Source organism: Hipposideros armiger, unplaced genomic scaffold, assembly GCF_001890085.2.
Source record: "Hipposideros armiger isolate ML-2016 unplaced genomic scaffold, ASM189008v1 scaffold_195, whole genome shotgun sequence".
Classification (NCBI taxonomy): Eukaryota; Metazoa; Chordata; class Mammalia; order Chiroptera; family Hipposideridae; genus Hipposideros; species Hipposideros armiger.
Window position 1 is genome coordinate 1362720 of NW_017731545.1, and position 22744 is coordinate 1385463.

A 22744-nucleotide genomic window follows, 5' to 3' on the forward strand; every position below is an offset into this window, starting at 1 on the left:
ATTTGCCGGCCTTAGACAAGACCCACAAGTTAACATTCTGAGCCCTTAACTAATAATAGTGAGTTAAACAGAGGTACATTCCCCTAGATCACTCAATAATCCTTGAGTGGGCCTGTTGAATAACATCAAAGTATAACAATGAAATGACAAGCTAACCTTAACCCTAGTCCTCTCTTAGCCTTATTTCAAATTATGTGAAGCTCCTATTAGTTTCAGTCGAAATCATTCATTATATATGCATATTCACAAGTACTCAGCTAAGCAGGCCTGAAATCCTCTAGTTTCCTGGAATTTTTATTAAAAGCATTGCCTTTCCCCTTCTTGAAATGTCTTCTTTTGAAGTTTCCTCAAATATGGTATAAGATATTAATTTAATGGAACTTAATGCAAGTAGCTGGATTCCTTTCACCTGCAAACATGCCTTTTTTTCCTGCTCCAGAGTACCCACATTTCATTCAAAGCTGCAAGACATCATAACAGGGACAAGTGAGCTGAGTATGTGCTCCAGACAGGTCAGAATGAAGCAGGAATGTTTTGCTGGGTTGAATTAAAATTTTTGTTTCATTTTTCAGTTGAATTAGAGTTCTGTGATGCTTCTAACTCTAAACATAATACATGTGTGAAACCGTGTACAATTGAAATACTTGTGTGCTACAGTGTTAATTTCTATTTGGGAGAAATTCTACAGTAAAAAATGAAAAAAAGTTAAAGAATTATTAAGTTAGAAGTTCATTCACAAATATTATTTTTTCCTTAACGAGATTTATCACCTTAAAATAAGATGAAGCAAGAGACAAACTTTGGTTATTGTTTTAAAAAGAGATAAATTGATTTTTTTCATAGTTGTGTGAATATGGTTTCTCCATATTTGTACTGCCATTTATAGTAGAGGACGACTTGTGTTTGTCACTCTTTTCCCACTTGCATGCATTAATTAAGAGTTTAAGAGAGGTGAGAGCATTTATTATTCCACTTTTTAGTAATCTAAGTATTTATAAACCAGTTTTTATATATTTGAAAAAGTCATGGCTCTTGGTAAACCTAGGAAAATTTCATAACTGCCATTCAAAGAACAACAACAAGGTTTGTCACATTTTACTTTTCTAATTGTTTTAATTTACTTTGATAATTGTGGATTGAATTGTGTCTCCCCCACAAAAAAATAAAAATATGTTCAAGCCCTATTCCCTGCTACCTGTGAATTTAACCTTATTTTGAAATAAAGTTTTGGCATATATAATCAAATTAAGATGAGATCATGCTGGATTTGAGTGGGCTCTAATCCAACAACTGGTGTCATAAGAGGAGGGAAATTTGGATACCGACACAAAAGGAGAATGCCATATGAACACGGAGGCAGAGATTGGAGTTCGGCTGCCACAAGCCAAGGAACACCATCAACTGCCAATAGCACCAAGAAGCTAAGAGAGAGGCATGGAACAGATTCTCTTTGAGTCCCCAAGAAGGAACCGACTGTGACTGATTTTGGACTTCTGGCCTTCAGAACTGTGAGAGAATAAATGTCTGTTGTTTTAAGCCACCACATGTTATGGCCACCCTAGGAAACTAATTCAATGATAATTCAATTACCTACAATGAAATATACCAAGTTTGTCAACATACCTGATCTCTTTGATTGGACCTTAACTATTTACAGGAGAGAGTTGTAACTACTGGTAAACATGGAAAATTTGTACACACTGTTTAGCTCTCTGTGTCCCTTTCCAGGTGGGGCATTGGTAAAAAACAGGACAGGGCCGGCCAAGTGGCACGTTGGTTAAGAGTTGGCTTGGGACACCAGCTCTGAGCAGCAGGGCCCGGGTTTGATTCCCACATAAGGGCCAGTGACGCTGCGCCCTCTACAGCTAAGATGATGAACAACAGCTCCACTTGGAGCTGGGCTGTCATGAATCACCGGCGTTGGCATGGGCTGCAGCCCCTGCTGCAGTGGGCTGCTGTAAGCTACCATGAGTGGCCGGCAGTCAATGTGAGCGGCTGGCAGCCAGCAAGAGCTGCCACGAGCTGCAGTGAGTGGCTGTCCAATGGCCGGCAATCAATCTGCCTCACCAGGGAAGAGCGCAATGATCACAACACCAACATGGGCCAGTGAAGTGATGTCCTCCACAACTAGTCTGAAGAACAAAAGGACAGCAACTTGTCTGTTCCCCTTCCCTGATTCCCCAATAAAATCTTAAAAAATAATAATAATAAATTAATTAAAACAAAAAACAAACAAACAAAAAAAAACAGGACAAACAGGACACTCTAAGTTTGCCACCTCTGAAACAGTGTTTCTATGGGGGATCCATTCCAGGCAACACCTGGAGATGCCAGAGCCACAAAGCCACTGCACAGCACCTGTACACAACCCCCACCCCCACCCTGAAGCCTCCATGATGGGACTAGGTCCCTCTGCAGTTCTGCTAGAGGTGGGTCTTGGCAATGGGTTTGTGGGATGAGGTTTAGATGGGGGATAAGGGGGACACTGGAAGTTTGGGGCACATAAGAGAGACCCAGACTTCTGCAACTTCTGTTCTTGTTTGCTCTTAGGTGGGGGCCTGAGGGCCCAAGCCAGAAGGAGGGCAAAAGAGTGGGGGTGGGCTCTCCCTATGTAGCATTAACTCCAACAGAAACAAGCAGCCAAAGCTTCTTTGGAAGGGGCAGAGGCTGAGGCTGAGGCCAGCGTGGGATAGCAGTAGACATCCTCAAGATGTATGGGATAATCACAGTCGCAAACTTTGGACATCCAGAAGGCCAGTAGGTACACAGAGCATCTGGAAGGCCAATAGGGACACAGTGCATGAGGGTACAATGGCCACTTCTCATTCTGCTATGCACTAAATGTCCACCCATGGGTCTTCTAGTTGAGAGCACCATCATCCTCAGAATCAGTTGTTACATGAGCCATGTTTTTGGAGACCAGCAAAAGAAGAGCCCAGCAGATAAGATTCCCAAGACACAAGCATGGTGGACCTGCCTTTATAAAAGATCAGTGGAAGAAACTAAGTATTAGTCAACTCCAGTCTCTCTCATCACTGCCCCAATCCACAACCTTGTAAGTAGATCCTGGGAGGCATCTGACCCAGGGTTAGCATTATATATTCACTCTAGCATCTGCTGAGGCACCCTCTCTTTTTCTGCTTTTCTTCATTGGTCCATGCAGATCTCTGCTGCCACCCTGAAGAGGTGTTTGATAATTCATGAAGCTGTCTTAGGGTTCATGTGCCTCAATCTCCTCATAGATATTTCTTCAGATCTCACATAGTGTCAAGTGAAAGAGAAATGCAGAGTCTGAAACTTCACTGGAGAGGAGATGCAGAGTCCCTTCTACTCTCAGATCTTCATCCTATGTAATAGGGAATTTATAATTCCTCCTGGTCAAAACCATCATATGTTGATTTTTCATTCTTTCATACAAAGATAAGTAACATCATCTTGAAATTTAGGCTGCATCTCATGTGTCAACCACAAAGTGCACTGGAATATAAGAACTGTAATAAGTATCCACTGACTGGCATCAGGTACATTCCAGAAGTATCAAATACTTAGAATCATAGAATAAGGCGCCTTTATTATTTCCATTGTTCACTTAATACTCTGAATACACATGGGCCTAGTGGAAATAATCCAGAAGATATTGGAACATTCTCAATCATTTCCACTCATTGGAAAAGTGATGTCATAGTTTGCTAAAAACAGAACACATGGCCACCTGATGTTACCTCTTTGGGCCATCAGTGAGCAAACACTATGAGAGCCACAGTTTCCCCATGATGTAAATAAAGGATCTCCAAGTCCTGTCTCAGGGGCCCCCAATTCATTTAATAATCCAATAATATTTCTGTATAAATAGAGTCCCAAATGGTAGACTAATCATGTACATGTACCCCCTCCCCTCCCCACATCCCCTTACAATGAAAGTAAAGGGGTATAAGAGGAGTTAAATCCATAGCAAAGAGATCTGTATAATGCTCATCAGAAATTTGAGCCCACCACAGGCTCAAATTGAAGACAAAAGCAGATAAGAAGATACTGATGGACAAAAGAAAGCAATGAATTAAAGATCCAGCCCCAGACATATTCCTGTGAATTTTACAGCTTGGAGGATAAAGAAAGCTTTCCAGAGGAAAAGAAATCGGATCAATTACAAGAAGAAGGAGATACAGACTAACATCAACTAGACCTCTTTTCAATAATACCAGATGATAAAGCACAATGGAGAAATGCCTTCAAATTAATAGGGAAAGTATTGAACCTAAGGTGTCACTGTTAGTCATAATATCAGTCAAGCATGAGGGCAATCAGTATGTTTTCTGATATACACAGACTCTGAAAGTTAGCCTTCCAGACCCCTTTCTGAGGTAAAATGAGAGAAAATACAAAAGAAGAAGATGTTAGATCTACAAAACAATGGCTCTATCCCAGAAGCACAGAGAAAAAGAGTCTTGGGAGTATAGTGCCCAGCAGATACAGCAAATAAGCAATTGAGATTGGAGTGGAAACGCAGAAGTCTCTGGAAGCATGTTTTCAGGGAGAAAGCGGGTTCCCGTAGCAGTTAGTGTAATTGAAAGGCTGGGTATTTCTGAAGATCTTTGATGGTAAATGTCCTCTGTTGACAACATAAACAAGAAAAATTTTAAAAAGAAGGAACGAGGGGAGGAAGGAAGGAAGGAAGGAAGGAAAGAAGGGAGGGAGGGAGGGAGGGAGGAAGGAAGGAAGGAAGGAAGGAAGGAAGGAAGGAAGGAAGGAAGGGAGAGAGGGAGGGTGATCAGGAGGGAGGAAGGAAGAGAGAGAGGGACAGGCAATTAGAAACCTTAGAAGAGAAGGAACTGCTTACGAAAATAAAGGTTCAAATATGAAACAAGCTGAAATGTAGCATGATCATGTTTTTGAGTGATGGAACTGGGGGCAAGAAGAGAATTGATCTGACCTTGATTCTAGAGACATTTTCCTTTAAATGTCACAGGACTAGTGACATTGGATTCATAGAGAAGGAAAATTAATCTTAGCCGATTACAAGGTTGTACCGTGAACTCTGGTTATAATGATGCTAATGTGGTTTCTTGGTGTTCAACCTTCAGAATCAACCTGTAAACAAGGCCTAAAACACCGCATTATGATTACAGAGCAGAATGCACATGTGAAAGTGAATGTGTATCGGATAAAGATGACGAAGGAAAAAGTTTTATCATGGAGGTAGTCAGAAAACGCTTGTCCTCTTTACAACCTCTCCTCTCCTGTATCTTTTGAGTTATGCTGTCAGTTGTCCACACCTTGCGCAGTCCACCTCCGCACTGTTGGCCCTGCCATTCCCTCTCTCTTCTCCCAGCCTAGCTGAGCTTATCCTTCAGGCTCCTGCTTAATGTCTCAACTTCTCCATGCTCCATGCGCCTTTGGCAGCCTCAACCTAAATCGATCTCACAGTACATTTGGGAACTGCTTTATAAACTCAAACTGACTTACCAGATGGAGGATATGAAGAACATTCTCTTAATGCTGCTTATAAAATCAAAACACATGCAAAATATAGTAGCAAAGGGAAATTTTAACTGCTAGCTTGGAAAACTTTTCTAAAAGTAGGGAATCTGATCTATCCTTGAATTAATATTCTTGATTATTTCAACTTTCAGAGTAAAAGCAACACAGAGCCTTCCTTATGTTCTAGCCACACTTTCTATCAATCACTTGGCCCCAATCATGTAAACGGGGCACCTGCCCTTTTCCTTACTGAGAAGAAAGAAGGCGCGAGCCCCATTTCCTGTGAGCACCTTGCTACCTAGATGTGGAATCAGTGGTTCTCAGCCTGGGCTGCATGTTGGCATCACCTGGGGAACTTTTAAAAGTCCTGATGCTCAGGCCACCCTCCAGGCCAATTAATTAGAATCTCTGGAGCTCGGACCCAGGCATCAAAGTTTTGTTTGTTTTGTAAGTTTCCAGATGATTCTGGCATGCAGCAAAACTAAGATCCGATTTAAAGGCTGCAGCTTCGGATACTGACACTTTTAGAACCCTGGCTACACATTAGAATCACCTGGTAGCTATAAAAGCTGCTTATGCCTGCGTCCCACCCTAGAGGCTCAATTTAATAGGTCTGGGGTGTGACTTGGGCACCAAGATTTCATAAAACTCTCCAGGTGATTGTAACATGCAGCCAAGGTTAAGACCTACTGCCCTAGTGCATAACAGAGCACTAACAGGGAAAGAGGAATACATGAAAGACCCCATGCCAGAAGCTGGAAGACCCTGCATATAAAGGAAGTAGTAGAAGCCCCTTACCCACAGAAATCAGCCACAACAGCCTGGATGCAAGTGTTAGAGAATATTAGGGAAGCGCAAAAGTCTGCTGTGGTGAGGAGTCATTATTAAAAAGAGGCTCCCAGGGACCGATGGCCCTTGGGCATTTTTTCCTCCAGACCCCAGGGCCAAGTGGGAGTGATCGGCAGTGGTCTCTGGAGTTTGGGGCATTGCTCATGGCTCATTCTCTCCTGTACTGTGGGAGGCAAAATGCCCCATGATCTCTGCCCCTGGAGTTGTGCCTTATAATCGCCTCTCTAGTTTGGGCAATATTCTATTGCTTCTAGCCAGTAGAATATGGCAAAGGTATGGATGTCACCCCCATGAATACATAATGACACATGTAAAACTTCCATCTTACTAGAATGCATTAGAGTGAGAGACGCTCTTTCCTGGCCCTGAAGAAGCAGACCACCATGTTGTGAGCGGCCTGTGGAGTGGGCCATGTGCCAAACAGCTGCAGGCAGTCTCTAGGAGCTAAAAGATGGAATATACAAACAAATAATGGCCAGACAGAATATAGAAACAGGACTCTGACCCACAGCCTGCAGTGACCAGCCCAGGAAGCCAGTGCTATTTATAAGTCAGACTTGTAGGAATTCAGACCACTATCTATAGCAACTGGTCCAGGGAGCCAAACAATAACACCTGTAATAATTGGTCCAAAATGACCAGAACTTGATTAATAACTGACAGCTTCTTGATTTGCTCCCTCTTTCCAACTTGGGACCAACCGGAGAAAGCCAAATCTATTCTCCTAACCAGTCACATAGAATGCTAGCTGCTAGCTAGGCCGCCTCCAGCTCCTCTGGGCCAACAGCCTCCAATCAGGGCACACATGAACCGAAGCCTCCCCCTTTCCCCTGTTAAGCTTTCCCACCCCTCTGCCTGCCTTTGAGTCTCTGTCAAATGCAAGTGATGGTGGCCAACTCCCTTGCTCTAGCAAGCTCTGAATCAATGGCTATTGCTTATTTTCATTTGGTTGGTCTTAATTTATTTCCACAGAGCCAAGAGCCTTAGTCACACAGCTGTAAAGAAGTGAATTCTGCCAACAACCACAGGAGCTTAGAAGGGAACCAGAATAAGTGTCCAGAGGTCTCGGCTGAGGCCACAGCCCCAGCTAACACCTGGACTGCAGCTTTGTGAGACCTCAAGGCAGGGAACCCAGCTAAGCTGTACCCGGATGCTTGACCCATGGAAACTGTGAGATGATAAATGTGTGCTGTTTTAAGTCGCTACGTTTGTGGTCATTTGTGATGTGGCAATAGAAAACATGTCCTTAAACTCATGAGAAGCAACATAGATGAGAGATAACCTTTGACCCTTCCCTAACACATATACCATAGAATAGCCAGCATCCTCAGAGTATTCTGAGCTCTCAGGCCAAAGCCCTATATGCCTGAGGTATACAACTGCCACAAAAGGGCAGCAAATGCAAAAGGGCACCTCCTGAAGCAGAATTACTGGAATGGCCACACCACAAATCTCAAATAAGGACGACAAAAATATTAAAAAGGTAGGGGAAGAAAGTAGCCATATGAAACAAGAATCAGAAATCACACAAAAAGGAAACAAGTGGAGATAGTAGATATGAAAAAGAATATTTTAATATAGAAATTGATAGAATAAAGAACAGATAGATACAGCCAAAGAACAAATGAGTGGGAAGTGTGCTCCAGGACCTCTCCAAGAAGGCAGCTGAGAACACTAGGCCTAGAAGATGGAGAAGTGAAAAGGCACAGAAGACAGATGTAAATGTGCAGAGCCAATGGAGAGAAAGAAAGACTTGCAATTATGTACTTAAGTTCCCTAGAATAAAAAAAGATAAAAGCTGGGCCGGCCAAGTGGCTCAGTTGGTTAAGAGCTCGCTCAAGAGTTTGAGCTCTGAGCAACAGCAGTTTGAGCCACTGAGCTGCCAACAGGTGGCAGGATGGCTCAGCTAAAAAAAAAAAAGATAACCACCTACAGATGAAAAGGGTACAAAGGGTGCCTCACTGTGGACAAAGAAAAGCAGATTGGAGTACACTGAGAATTATCAATGGCTAAATTCAACTAAAGTGTAATCTAAATTGTATCCACATGTAAAACAAGAGGTACATGTAAGAAAGCATATCCAGCGGGTCCCCCCTTCATAGTGTAGAGGAGGTACATTTTTCCTGTCCCCTTAGAGTCTCTCACTGGGCCTTAGAATTAAGTCAACATAAGAAAAATCAACAGGAGAAAACCATGCAAATTTTATTTTTACATGTACATAGAAGCCTTCACAGGAAAATGAAGACCCAAAAGCATCTAGGCCTAAGTGCTTATATACTAGGTTGAACAAAGAGTACTAATTGTGGAAAAGTAGCTATATGGGGAGGCAAAGGAAGATGAAGATTATTTTCACAAGGTGTGTTTGTACAGATTCTTCTTGGCCTCAATTCCCCATCTCTATTAATAACAACGTTCTTTTCCTCATGGTATAGGAAGGGCAGCTTTCACATGGGAGGTTTATCTCCTGCTTTCAGGAAGAAGGGAGGTCAGGATGCCCTTCTTACACCTATTTAGCAAGGGCTTGTAGCTCAAATTAGTCAATATGCCTAACAGGTATATTTTGGGGTGGCATGTTCCAAAAACCATCAATAGTACGCCTTGACTCCATCTACCCGCTCTGTCTCTAGCCCTTAGTAAATCCATCATCTCCATGTCCTCCACCATCCCTCGTCTGGTGACTGCAAAGCTACCTCGCTTGTTTCCTTCCATTTACTACTGTCTCCTCCTTACAACCTATTCTCCCCACAGCCTCCTTTGTGGTTTTTTTAAAATAGAAATCAGCTTGGGCCATTTTTCTGCTACAACCCTCCCTAGCTGTCTTCAAGCCCCTAGTATTAGTACTGGTGCCGTTCTTCCTGCTCCTGGAAGCCCACCTTACGGCCTTGGCTCTGGTTGTTCCTCCTGTCTAGACTACGGTATTCTTCTCCAGAAATCTGCCTGGCTGGGTCCTTCTTATTATTGTCTCAGCTTAGATGTCATCTCCTCAGGGAGGTCTTCTCCAATCACTCAAGTAATGTAGGCCCTCCAGCCACTCTCATATTTTTCTGACATGCCTCATGCCCTATATATCTTCATATTTATGTGTTTGTGTGTTTGTTGTCTGTTTTCCCATTAGATGGCAAGTACCTGGAGGAGAGAAAGGTTTTGTTTTATCATAATATCCACAGTGCCTAGAACAATGCCTGACACCCAACAGATAATCAATCAAGTGTTATGTATTGAATAAAGGAATACATGAACCACTATGGTTAAAATAAGAAATATACTTTTCGAATGACTGGAGAATATATAAAGAGATAAAGTACAGTTGGTTTAACCAAAAAGCACAGGACTTAGGAGATGGCAGGGTTTTATAAAACCCCAAAAGCATAAAACAAGATGGCAGAAATTAAGTGAAATTTACCAATCATGTTTAAAAATAAAATTCAATTATGCTGTTTCTTCAAAAGGACTCCTCTAAAATAAAATGATACAGAAAGGTATAAAATAGAGGGTAGACAAAAATTTATGAATGCAAACACAAAGAAAGCAAGGGTCATGATATGAATTTTAGTCACAGAGTAAATCAAGGCAAACGCATTGAATGGGGCAAAAGAGATTTATCATACTGATAACTATGCAATCCACGGTGAAACTATAGTACACATAAATGTTTACGTACTGGGTAACACAGCATGAAAATGCTAGAACCCAGATGGTTAGAAATCCAAAGAAAAATGTCAGAACTCCAATTGCAATGGAAGATGTTAACAGATCTACCCTACGTCCATTTTATTCAGGCAGGGTGGTAGGGGATAAAGTAGGGTATAAATTAGGAGACTGGCAAGTAAAACAGTATCAATAAATAACACAGAGAATTAGAATAAATATAAAAGATGAATTAACATTTAATTAATTGGTGTTGAAGTTCACTAATAAACAGTTTTGAACTACCATATACTAATTATATGGGTGTTTAATATACCTTTTCTAATAAATACAGAACTTTTTTTCAAAATGGATCATACACTAGGTCATAAAGAAAGCCCAATTAATTTTAAAAAGCAGAAATTATACAAGCTACAATTCTTTGACCACAATGCAATAAACCTGCAAACTATGTAATGACAACAAACCTCAACATTTTGGAAATTTTAAAATGTCCTAAATAACAAGGTCAAAGAATAAATCACAATATTAGGTCATTACATTTAAGATGGGCATTTCCAACCACCATTTAACTACTAGGTAAGTCCTAACACTAAGAATTAGTTAACTATCCACTGATATTCTCTACCTGTCTCCCAGGTGGCTATGGAGATTGAGCAAGGTAATGTCACGGCACAACTGCAGACCAATAAAGAATCGACATAATTATTATTATGATTATTCTACAGCTCTGGAGTACAAAACAGCTCTTTTCAAGTCATTTTATGTGCACAGGACACTCACTTATATTTGCCCTGCTCAACAGAGGAGAGAAATTGCTGAGTTGCCAGATCTGGGCAATGCTTCTGGAGCCAGTGCTGCTGGGTTTACTTTAGAGGGGAAATAACTTCATTAGAAATGACATTTCTTGGCTAGCTGGTCCTCAGCTGACAGAAGTGCCCCCAGAGCACTTGTGATCTTTGCAGCTGAATGGAGTGGCCACTTCAGTCTCTGGGAACCCTGGGGTTGGGATGTCAAACCTGCCAAAAGTGAGGTAAGTCCATGAGAGGGTTCAAGGATTGTTATTTTTGTGTTTTTTTCCCCTGGAGTTTTCTCTGACCACCTGTTTTAAATTGTGGCTTCCACAGTATCTGCTCTTTCTCTTCCCGGATTTTTCTCCACAGCACATAACATCAACCATGCCACTTATTTCCCTCGTTTGTCTGGCTTATTGCCTCTCTCTCCCCTTTAGAATGTGAGTTCCATGAGAGTGTAGGTTTTGTCTGTTTGGTTCATTGCTGCAGCCCCACTGCCTACAATAATGCTTGACACATAATAGCAACTCAATAAATAGTTTTGAATGAATTATGCCCAAATCCATCTCTACAGTAAAATATGTTTTCCTGGGGGAGTAGGGGACCAATGGGCCCCAAGTTCTGGAACAGGTTGAGCTTATGGGACAATGTCCACAAGATGAAGGAAGTCTTTAAGAGGGTGAGTGGAAAGTGAGAAAGGGGAAAGAACAGGAAGAAAGAAGCAGCGGCCATACATCTTCAGTATTTACCTGGGGTGCTGTCTATAAAACAGAATCATTCTGGGGCTGAAGAAAAGATAGAAGGGGGAAGGAGGTGAGGCCAGGTCTGCCTCTGTGCATCTCTCCCTTTAGCTCCCATATTAACCTCTTAGGAATTCCTGTCAGTTCTACCTTCACTATACAGTCATGAGTCATATAACAATGTTTATGTCGGAGGTCCCACAAGATTGTAATGGAGCTGAAAAATTCCTGTTGCCTAGTGATGTCATAGCCATCCTAATGTCATAGCACAAAGGTTGCAAAAATCAACAAGGCTGTGGGTGAGATGGCAAATATCTTTAACCTGGGTGTGGTTAGGATGACAGTGAGGAGCTTCTAGAGGTGGTTCCTGAGGTTTTGACAGATGAGTTGCTGGAACTGGAACAGGAACGCATAGCTGAAGAAGAGAGAGGCAAAAGAAAAGGACACTGCAGAAGAAAAAGAACCGCCAAGAAAATTCACAATGAAGGGTTTAGCAGAAGCACTGCAGACCTCAACAAGCTCCTCAAAATGTTTGGAAACACAGACCCCAACACCAGAACGTTTTCATTAATAGAGAGGAATGGTCATGGTGCATTATCTGCTTACAAGCAAATCTATGATGAAAAAAGAAACAAACCAAGCAAACCACCATGGACATATTTCTGAAAAGAGTGACAACCCCTGAGAAGAGCCTCAGGCAGGCCCTTTGGGAAGTATTCCAGAAGGAGCCATTGTTATCATAGGGTAGGAGATGACAGCTCCATGAGTGTTACTGCCCCTGAAGACCTTCCAGCGGGACAAGAAGTGCAAGTGGAAGATGGTGATACTGATGCTCCTAACCCGTGGAGGCCTAGGCTAATGTGCGTGTTTGCGTCTTAGTTTTTAACAAAAAAGTTTAAGTAGAAAGATAAACATTTTAAAATTAGAAAAAAGCTTACAGAATAAAGATATAAAGAAATATTTTTGTACATCTATACAATGCACTTGTATTTTAAGCTGTTATTACAAGAGTCAAAAAGTTGAAAAATTAAAAAGTTTATAAAGTAAAAAAGTTACAGTAAGCTAAGGTTAATTTATTATTGAAGAAAGAAAAATATTTTAAAATAAATTTAGTGTACCTAAGTCTACAGTAGTGTACAATAATGCGGTAGGCCTTCACATTCACTCACCACTAACTCACTGACTGACCCAGAGCAACTTCCAGTCCTGCAAGCTCCATTCATGGTAAGTGCCCTATACAGGTAAACTATTTAAATCTTTTATACCACATTTTTACTGTACCCTTTCTATTGGGTTGTTGGGAAAGTTATGACATATTTTTCTATGTTTTTCAATGCAAAAATGTGTTATGACTTTCCCGATGACCCAATATGTTTAGATACACAAATACCGTTGTGTTACGATTGCCTAGAGTATTCAGCACAGTAACATGCTGTACAGGCTTATAGCCTAGGAGCAATAGGCTACATACAGTGCAGCCTAGGTATGCAGTAGGCTAGACTATCCAGGTTTGTGTAAGTGCAGTCTATGAGGTTCGCTCAACCACGACATCACCTAATATCAGGACGTATCCTTGTTATTTGCTACATGACTATACGTAAGCATCCAACTACTTCTCTTCACCATCACAGCTATGCACCGCCTTCATGTCCAGCCTGGATTATTTCAATAGCCCTCCTTATTTCCACCTTTGCCCCTCAGTAGGCTCTCCACAGGCATCAGACTGACCTTTCTGCAACATAGATCAGATCACCTGCACCCAAACCCTCAGGAGCTTCCACGTTGCGCAAATACCACGTCAGCAGTCAACTCTGACCACACCATCTGTTTAATTCTACATGTTTCCTGGGACACTAGCACTCCTCTGCTTCCTCGTTCTGCTTTTCCTTTCGTGTCCTATCATTGACCTAACATCCCAGATAATTAACTTACTGATGTTCATAGTTCCCCCTCTGTCTCCTTTCTCTGCCTCCAACCCCTCCAGAAAGTCAGCCGCACACTGGGCAGGGAGATCTTTCTCTTCTCCAGAGTAACCCATTAGCGCAGTGCCCGGTACATAGCAGGTGCTCAATTATTTACTGAATGGGTGTGTAACAGAAGCATAAGTGCAGTAGGTTGTTTTCCTGCCAGCTGAGCTTATTATAAATGACAAATAAATCGTGGTATTTTACAAGGCAGATTTACAATAGCTAACATCAATGAAATACAAGGTTGTTGTTTTTGTTTTTTCCCCCCTGCTATTGGTATAAAGCAGAAAAAGAACAAAAATAAGTGTTTTCTCCATTTCCTTTATTTGCATTTAAAACAGGTGTCCTTGAGGCTCTTTTTTAAAAATTTTTTTATTGTTAGTTTCAGGTGTACAGAACAATGCAATAGTTACCCTTTTCACCCTCGCAAAGTAACAACCCCCCTCCCCCCATATATCGCCCTCCCACCCCCGATATCATGCTTATCTATTACAATTCCATTGATTCCATTCCCACTCTCTACTCCATGTCCCGAGACTATATGTATATATAATTATAGTTGACATACACTATTATTCAACATCAGCTTCAGAAATACAGTGCGGTGGTCAGGCCTCTATACCGACTATGAAGTGGTCTCCCCAACAGGACATGAGTCCATCTGGCCCCCTAAGAAATATTTACAACATTATTGATTATATTCCTCAGACTGTCTTTTTCTATCCCTGAGGCCATATTGCAATTACCAATTTGTATTGTCTCATCCCTTCCCCTTCTCCTTCATCCCCACCCCCTCCCAGCTAACACCCCTCAGTTCTTCCTCTGTGTCTCTGAGACTATCTCCATCCACTTCTCCCATCCATTCAGTTCCTTAGAATCCACGTATAAGTGAGATCATATGATATTTGTCTTTCTCTGACTGACTTATTTCACTTAGCATAATGTTCTCTAGTTCCATCCATATTGTTGCAAGGGTACTATTTCCTTCTTTTTTATAGCTGAGTAATACTCCATTGTGTAAACGTACCAAAGTTTCTTAATCCAGTCATCAACATATGTCCTTGAGGCTCTTTTTGCGACACCAGCTACTTCGGTAACTGGAAGACGTTAGTCTCCCCCCAAAGGAAATGGGAGAATTGGGCAGGCAGCTCACCAGGGACCGGCCTGACTCGGTGCTTGGCAGGGAGCCGGACGCAGCTCCCAGTTTCCCTGGCCGTCCCAGTCGCCTTCCCTCGGGGTAATAAACGTCTCCCAGGGCAGAGCCAAACCACATCCCGCCTCCCCGCTACTCTCACTCCCCCCAGGCCCGGGAGGGGCTGGGCGGCCCCCTTCGCAGAGAGGACGAAGCAAAACACCCCACAGCCAGGACGCGGCGGCCGCCAGGGCTCCCAGTGCGGGTCCGAGCCGGGACAAGGGCCCAGCCTGCGCGGAACTCCGATCGCGGCTGAAAGCCGGCGCCGAGCCCGGGGTCTGCGGTTGGGCAGCGGGCTCATCCCAGGACCAGGGCGCGCGCGTCTGTGCTGCCCTGCGCTGAGTGGCAAGAAAGGAGACCCGGACGAATCTCCGAGAACAAAACTCCAGTCCTCCCCCGGGAGTGCAGAAGAGCCCAGCGGCGGCGCCAAGGCGGGTTGGGAGCCGGTCCGACCAAGTTTGCTCCGGGTTAGATAAACTTTCTGGTCCCGGCTCCCCCGCGTCGTATCCTGGGTTCCAGGTCCCCGGGTAAGCGCAGAGGCAGCACATCCCAAGGGGCGACGGGTGGGCGGTACCAGGGGAGGGGGTGGCGGGACCCGGGTCGCGCAGGCGCCTTCCTCGCCCCCTCAGATCACCCTCCTTGGAGTGCTGGGGGTGGGGGATGGCTAGCGCTGGAGTCGAGGGAGGGCCGAAGGCCGACACAAAGCCCTTCCCTTCCCACCCCCTCCGCCCCTGCCCTCTTCCTTTCTCCTCCTCCTCCTCCTCCTCCTCCTCCTCCAGCTCCTCCCCGGAGGGGAAACCCAGCCCCGCGCTCGTCCGCTAAGCCACCGGTCGCCCCCGCCTCGGGGACCTGCGGGGAGGGCCTGCACGAGGTAAGGGGCGGCGGCAGCGGAGACCCCACCCCCGTGTCGGCACCCACCGCCCTGGAAGACTCCAGGGCGCGGGCGGGGGCTCTGCGGGATTCAAGGTGCGGGGTGCTGTTCCTCACGTTCTCCTCCCGCTCTGGTGTAGACTTGGAGGAGCGGACTAGCGAGCGTCCTTGGGAGTCGTAGGGATCGATGAGGGTGGGGGCGCCAGGGAGTGGGGACGCTGAGACAGGGTCAGGGTGACATTCCGGCGCTGCGAGGCGGCCGCTGGTCCAGTTAGGGTCATGGGGTATCCTCAGCTGACCTCTGCGAGGGTGGGGTGAGGGGCAGCCGGGGGGTGCCGGCGCGGTGCCTTGAGGTGCGGGGGTGTGTGCGTGCGCGCTCGAGGTAGGGACCCTTGTGGAGTTTTACCTGAGGAGACGTCTGCGAGGTGTCAACTGCGCGCGGGTCAGAGCCGAGCGGGCGGGGCGGGGGGTGCATTTCACAGCTCGGGTGCCCAGCGCAGAACTGGTCCGTGCGCCCAGCGCGTGCACCCGGTAGACGCTGAGGCCGGTGATTTCCTCCTCCGGGAAGAAGGCCGGGCAGGAGGATCGGTGAGGGGAGACACTGGGCTGTCGCGGTGATTGATGGCGGCGCAGCAGGCAGAGGTGGAGCCCAGGGTTCCTGCTGGGAAGGGATGGGGCCACTTTCCCACTTTGAGGCCTCCACCCTTGGCCTCGACTTCCACCAGTGCAGCGTCCACCCACCCGTCACAGGGCGCCCCTCGACGCCCCTTGGACAGCAGGGTTTGCAGAATTCAGCTTTGAAGTCTGTAATATGTTGCCAAGAAATTCAGGACGAGACTGGCCCCCTGGGCCCTAAGAGGCTCCTCTCTTAGAGCTCTCAAATCCTTGGGGCTTTCCGACTTCAGCGGAGGAGGACACACACACACTGACCCTGCACGCAGTGAAACCACTTTCTTGCAGGCCTGAGGGTTTTAGGCACACTGGGGTTTCTTAGGAACATGCAGTCATCAATGGGGAAACCACAGAGCACTCTTCAACCAACAGGGCTTTGTAAATATTGGAAGAAAAATAAACACTTGACGGTTCTCAGAAGTTAAGATAAATAGTATTTCAATGCAGTATTTTAAAAAATAAAATTTAATATAAAAACTCCATGATGAACAAAATACCAACATTTTAAATAAAGATGAGTTGTTGTTATGATATGACCCTGCATCCTGTGCGATTGGGACAGTCATTTCCAAGTGCTCTGAGTATGATTAGTCCCCACTTGGGGTTTATGAGGGTTGACAATGACATGCAACAGATTAGGCAATGCCAGCTTTATATATAGTCATGTTTTTGGACAGTAAAGCTTTTATTAGCGTTTTACCCAGTTCAAATATGGGAGAATGTTTTGATAAATGTACATAGAGGTACACATTTTTCTTTTTGCCTCAGGTTCCAATATGTCTCTGTTATACTGGTGAATTCTCAGTGATCTGGCACCTCCATAGAAGATACTTGGAGACTGGGAATTGGGAGGGGCCTGGACAAGGAGGGCCCTTGCATTTGGGACTGGTGAAGAAGGTTGGTGGTTGACAGTAGCTTTGGGGTTTGGAGACATGAGAGAAGACTCAACCTGCTACCAGGACCTCCATGTCTGGTGACATTCTCCTGCAGACAGATTATCTAAACAGAGAAGGCGACCTGAAATAGCCCACACTTGCCCCCAGGCAGGGGCCCATGGCAGGAGCTTGACTTCTTCTAGGGCAGGGGTAGGCAAACTTTTGAGACAGAAGGCACCCAAAGAGCCACATGTGGCTCGCGAGCCGCAGTTTGCCCACCCCTGATCTAGGGCAATGGTATGTGCTTGTTTAGAGATAACTTCCCAGCTGCCCCTTTATCCCCACCTAAGGTCCCCCCTCCCCTTATCCAAATTCAAGGGTCAGTACCCCACTCTAAAGAGGAGTTCCACTCTCCAGAAGCAACCTCCTTACCGAGCTAAATCCTCTTCCTGTGCTTGGAGGACTCAGATAATTCATTTCTCCTCTGTAAAAAGGCATGCAATACTGGTAGGTCAATCTTAATTGGGTCCATTCTTCACATACTCCCCACGTTATATCATTTTGGCATTATGTTACATTCCCCTTGCACATCCAACCCTCCTAATAATCCTTCAAGATTCCTAATAGTTTCGGCTGGGAAAGTTTCCCTGACCTCCCTCCTCCTTTCCTTGGTAAGGCACTCCCTTTAGCACCCCAGAATTCTGTGTGAGTATTATTTATGAACAGTATGCAGTGGACCCCGCTTGCCCGCTATCTGTGAACTTCCTAAGGTCAAAAGCTAGGTCATAGCTCATACTGATTAGCACTCAAGGAATGGATATTGAAAAAATGAACAAAAGGATCCCTTTGTAAATGCATTTTGAGAAGTTACGCAGCAAGAAGTATATATAGCCTTAGCAGAGAATCATATTCTTGTGGCACTTCATAAATGCTTTTACAGATAATATCTCAATTGTTTCTCACAACAATACTATTAATTGCATTTGGTAGGTGAGAAGACAGAGGTCAAAGCACCAAAGCCAGAACCATGGCTCCAGGTCCAGTAATCATTGCGTTGTACAGCTGACTTTCTAGAGGTGGCTGTGCTCAGAGGCACACCACATGCAGTGTATGTCTAGAGGAGAATTTACCCAGTTGTGCTTTAGGATGCAACTTTGCTAAAGAATTTCTAAAGAGTTACAGTGGCAAAATATATTAGAGTAATGCTAATGTTAAACAAGTTTTCCTCTGCAGGACTTTTCAGTGCCTTTTTCATTACAAAGTGTATTGGGACTTTTTAGGATGATGCCATAATATGGAATGTTTGCCAACTTCGTTTGGCCACAGAACACCCTTATGAAGCATCTTCTAGATTCAGTGTTCCAAGGGAAATGTTTAGTTCACCCTACTATTGTAGTTTTTAGTTTACCTTCTGACATCTAGGCAGTTTCTGAGGAACACTGGCACTCAGAATAGTAAAACTGTATATTCTGAACATTAAAAAGGCACAGTAATCCCTCCTTGTAAATGTAAATTTTTGGTCTGCCAGCTTCTGTGCGCCTGATGAACATGATGCAGTTCTCCAGAGTTTAAACAGATCTGAGGGAGCCCAGGAGTTGGGTAAACAAGGCATACAGGCCCTAGAGAGTGCTGTCTTCACGCTGCCCAGAAGCTGACAGATCTTGCTGAACCCTCCCAGAGAATGCCTCCACAAATGCAGTTGTGTATGTGGAACGGCAACTTAGGGGTTCTTGTACTGACAGCACATTTTGGTTGATCACCTCCACTGAGTGGGAAAATACACCCTGAGTTTTCACTTGTCTCACTTGCTCTCTCCTTGGGAGCTGGCCATGTGGATGGTGTCAATGTGTGCTCATGAAATGGTATTATAGCAACAGTCACTGGGTGCCTCTGACCAGAACAGAGTTGCTGAGGGCAGCGCCCACTTCTTATACACTCATTGTTGGAAATCAGGTACTTTTAAAAAAGACTTTGCCTTCAACCTACTATTAGGTACTTTTCATAGATCTGTAACCCTGGCTATTCAGACTTTCTTGAATTTAAGAGAAGAGATGAATGGGGAAAGCCTAAGTTCCTATTTCAGGGATTCAAAGAAGAGTTGTGGACTAACAGAGGAGCCTTGGGAAGTGATACCATGATCAGAGAGGCGTGGCTGGGTGAATTTACTATCCACCTGCAGATATTTCTAGATTGCCAGAGCTGAGCAAATTTATGTCAAGATTTGTTTCATAGATTTTTGCAAAGCGTGAGAAGTAAGTAGCCCCTGAGATCTGTATTGAACAGGGTAGGGTCTCAAAAGGAATGTTTTGAGGAAAATGGACCTCTCATATGGGGTGTGGTGGGTATTCTGAAGTGTGTGTGTGTGTGTGTGTGTGTGTGTGTGTTATACATATGTGTGATCCTGCATATGTGGCCAAGGAAGAGAGTGGGGAGGAAATACCGAGTGTGATTTTTTAAAGTCCTGTATGTTACCCAGATAGAAATTTTCAATAAGTAGCTGGAGACACAGGGAGTCATTAGGGCTCTGTGGACACCGAAGCTGGGAAGTTAATGAACTTACCCAGGGAGAGACCACAGGCAGAGCAGAAAGGGGTCAAACCTGCAAGCCCACATCCAGGGGCAGGGAGGACGAGCCTGCACTGATGAGCCGGACCCTCCAGAGCTTTCAGCCTGCTAGTTTATGGCCAGCATCTGCCACGATTGGTCAGGGCCCAGGCTATCCCAGGTTGTGAAGTATTTTTAATATCATCCCTGAGAAGTGTGGAATGTCAGCTGAGACTGTAACTGGAACCCCACAAGTTAATACAGCTACTAACCTACTCAACAGCATTATCGAATGTTGAATGAATGCATGATTAAATTACAGAGTATTGTTGTAGTAGGAACTTTTTAAACTCGCTAAAGGTTTTATGAAAGTCTAAACAGTCATTTTGTAAAAGACTCTCAGAAAATAAAGTTGGATTTTTGAGGGATGTGGGGCATGAGGCTACGGGCATCCCATCTTTATTCTGCTCAAGGAACTTCTGTGGCAAGGATTCCCATCAGTAACTTCGAATACCCACAAAAGTTATAGGAAAAGTTATCAAAGTATGCTGATTTATATTTTGAAACCATCTGTAAGATTGATTTAAATGATGTGGCTGAGCTTCATAGTGTCCAAATAAGAAACAAATTCAGGAGATGGTGTTCTAATTACTGCTGTGAGCTTACATATACTTTTTATTTGATCACATGTGGTCACATGATAGTAGATGATGAAGGTATTAACATGTAATGCCCCTCTCCCCTGAAATTCTGAAAAGTTGAGCATTTTTAAAATCAGACTTGGTGGAAACACTTGTACTTTACAATTTTTAACAAGTTAAGTCTATTTTTTTTTTAATTGGGGAATTGGGGGATGGGAACAGCGCTGGGGAATTAGGGGAAGGGGAACAGACAAGCTGCTGTCGTTTTTTGTTCTTCAGTCTAGTTGTGGAGGACTGTTGCTTCACCGGCCCAAGTTGGCACCATCATTGTGCTCTTCCTGGGCGAGGCAGATCAGTCGCCGGCTTCTGGATGGCCGCTCACGCTGGCTGCTGGCTACACACGGTAGCCCATGGCAACCCACTGCCACAGGGGCTGCAGCCGACCACTCACGGCAGCCCACCTCCAGGTCGAGCTGTTGTTCAGCATCTTAGCTGTAGAGGGCAGTGTCACTGGCCCTCATATATGTGATCCGAACCGGGGCCCTCTGGCATCCCAAGCCAGCTCTTAACCATCGCACCACTGGGCCGGCCCGAGTTAAGTCTATTTTAATTGAATAGGTTAACCTAGTAAGTTTTGGTTTTCATGTATATGATTTTATGTGTTTGGTCAGGAATATAAAATACAAAAATCCAAATATTTAGCTAGTTTCAATAGTTAGCTAGATGAACTTCATTTGCTTACTAAAGCACGTTTTTTTAATTGAAGAAATCAAGATTAATTTTTTTTTTCCAAATAGGTAATGCCCCATTGCATTTAACTCTGGTTTGATTGCATGAATATTTTTTAAAAATAAATTCAGGCAGATGCCTCTCCTGTATGGTAAGCTAGGGGTCTCTTCACAGGTAGGATTGCACATGAACCTTTGAGTTCCCAGAAATCAGTCAAGCTCCCCGGCCCTGAAAACCTGAAGCCGTGCTTCCTAAAACCAGTCTGGGGTTTGTCTGACTTCAACATGTGAAGTGGCATCTAAATAACTTTCCTAATTTCACTATCCAGCCTTTTCTTGAGTGCTGAATGTTCATGACTTTTTGTCATACAAAAACTTTAATGTTTTGTGTAGTCAAATGTTTGTACTTTTCCTTTGGGATTTTTTTAAGGCTCCTGTGCTCATTTTCTTTTTTCTTTTTTTTTTTAGCTGAGCCATCCTGCTACCTCTTGGCAGCTCAGCGGCTGCTCAGCTCGGGCTGGACTCGAACCGCTGTTGCTCAGAGCTCAAACTCTTGAGCGAGCTCTTAGCCAACTGAGCCACTCAGCCGGCCCTTGGCTCCTGTGCTCAGAAAGCCTTTCTTGCATCCTCAAACCACCAGCCATTTATATTTCCTCCTAGTTTTTATAGTTTCAGTTTTACTGATTACTGTTCAAATTCATTTGGAGTCATTTGATAGGTGGTTTATGAAGTAAGAATGCGATTTAATTCTTCCTCCCCACCCCCCCACTAGCTTACCCCCAGGCCCAGCATTATTTGGTGAATAAACCCCTCTCTCCAGCTCTGTTCTATAATACATGCAGGATTCAGCAGGGCAGGCAGGCCGTACTCCACTTTCTGTCCCTTCACCTGTCTTTTTTTTTCCCCTCCAAATTTTCTTGGCAATATTCACCATTAATTCTTCCAGTGAAATTTTATTCCATGGGATTTGTTTGGAATTATATTAAGCCTAGACACTGATTTGGGAAGACCTGATAGTTTTTGATATTCTTTTTCTAGTAAACTACAAATTGAATGGAAGCCTGCAGGTGTTGGTTGTGCATATTCAGACCACACTTACTCACCTGTCAGCAGGATGCCTGGGGAAAGCAGGCACTAACTTGGCTGGTTCTAAAGAGAAGGGGTGGCTTCTGGTTTCAGTGCTGCTGGGAGAGTGTGGGATCCTGGCTGACTCCCAGGGACTCCAGGGTTCCTTTGTGATCTGTTAGGTGCCCCTGTATAATTCCTGGCCGGAAGGGCCCTCCGGCCTAGCAGGGGATACTGACAAATGCTGGTGAGGACCTGACAGTGTGGTTACTACTTGACTCAGGAGACAGTCTTATGCAGAGTTTGAACTTGAAAACCCCTAGTTAAAGTTTATTAGTTTCCTTTGCAATTGTTTTTCCTCTTGGCAATTTAGGGATCTGAAGGAGAACAAAGACAGAGGCTTGAGTTTTTTTAAAAAGATATTTACCCCCATCTCTTTATTAAACAAGCACAGGTATTGTGGGGCGGGTGCCACACGGGCTGCTCTGGCTCTTAGCTGCACTCTTGCGTGAAGGAAGGTGCCCCCAGCCCCTGAGTTTTCATGGCTCCTGAGCAAAGCAGCAGAGGAAGGGATGGAGGGAGGGAGTGAATGAGTAGGGATGAGTGAGCAGGCAGGAAGGCTCCCCTCCAGGTTCATGGAGGTGCTCCATTTAGGGTGGTTTCTTCAAAGCTTCTTATCCC

At 44.4% G+C, this 22744-nt stretch overlaps 1 protein-coding gene across 2 annotated transcripts in view; it reads left to right on the forward strand.

The window, feature by feature from the left end:
• The first annotated feature begins 14826 nt into the window (after nucleotides 1-14826).
• Nucleotides 14827-22744, forward strand: part of RIN2 (Ras and Rab interactor 2) — a 227069-nt gene continuing 219151 nt past the window's right edge. The window contains exon 1 of one of the 2 annotated variants that reach the window (XM_019653108.1): nucleotides 14827-15195. The gene's annotated coding sequence lies outside the window, so the exon portion shown is untranslated. Of the gene's footprint in view, nucleotides 15196-15447; nucleotides 15540-22744 lie in introns of those variants that run through there. The other variant, XM_019653105.1, reaches the window with a different exon arrangement.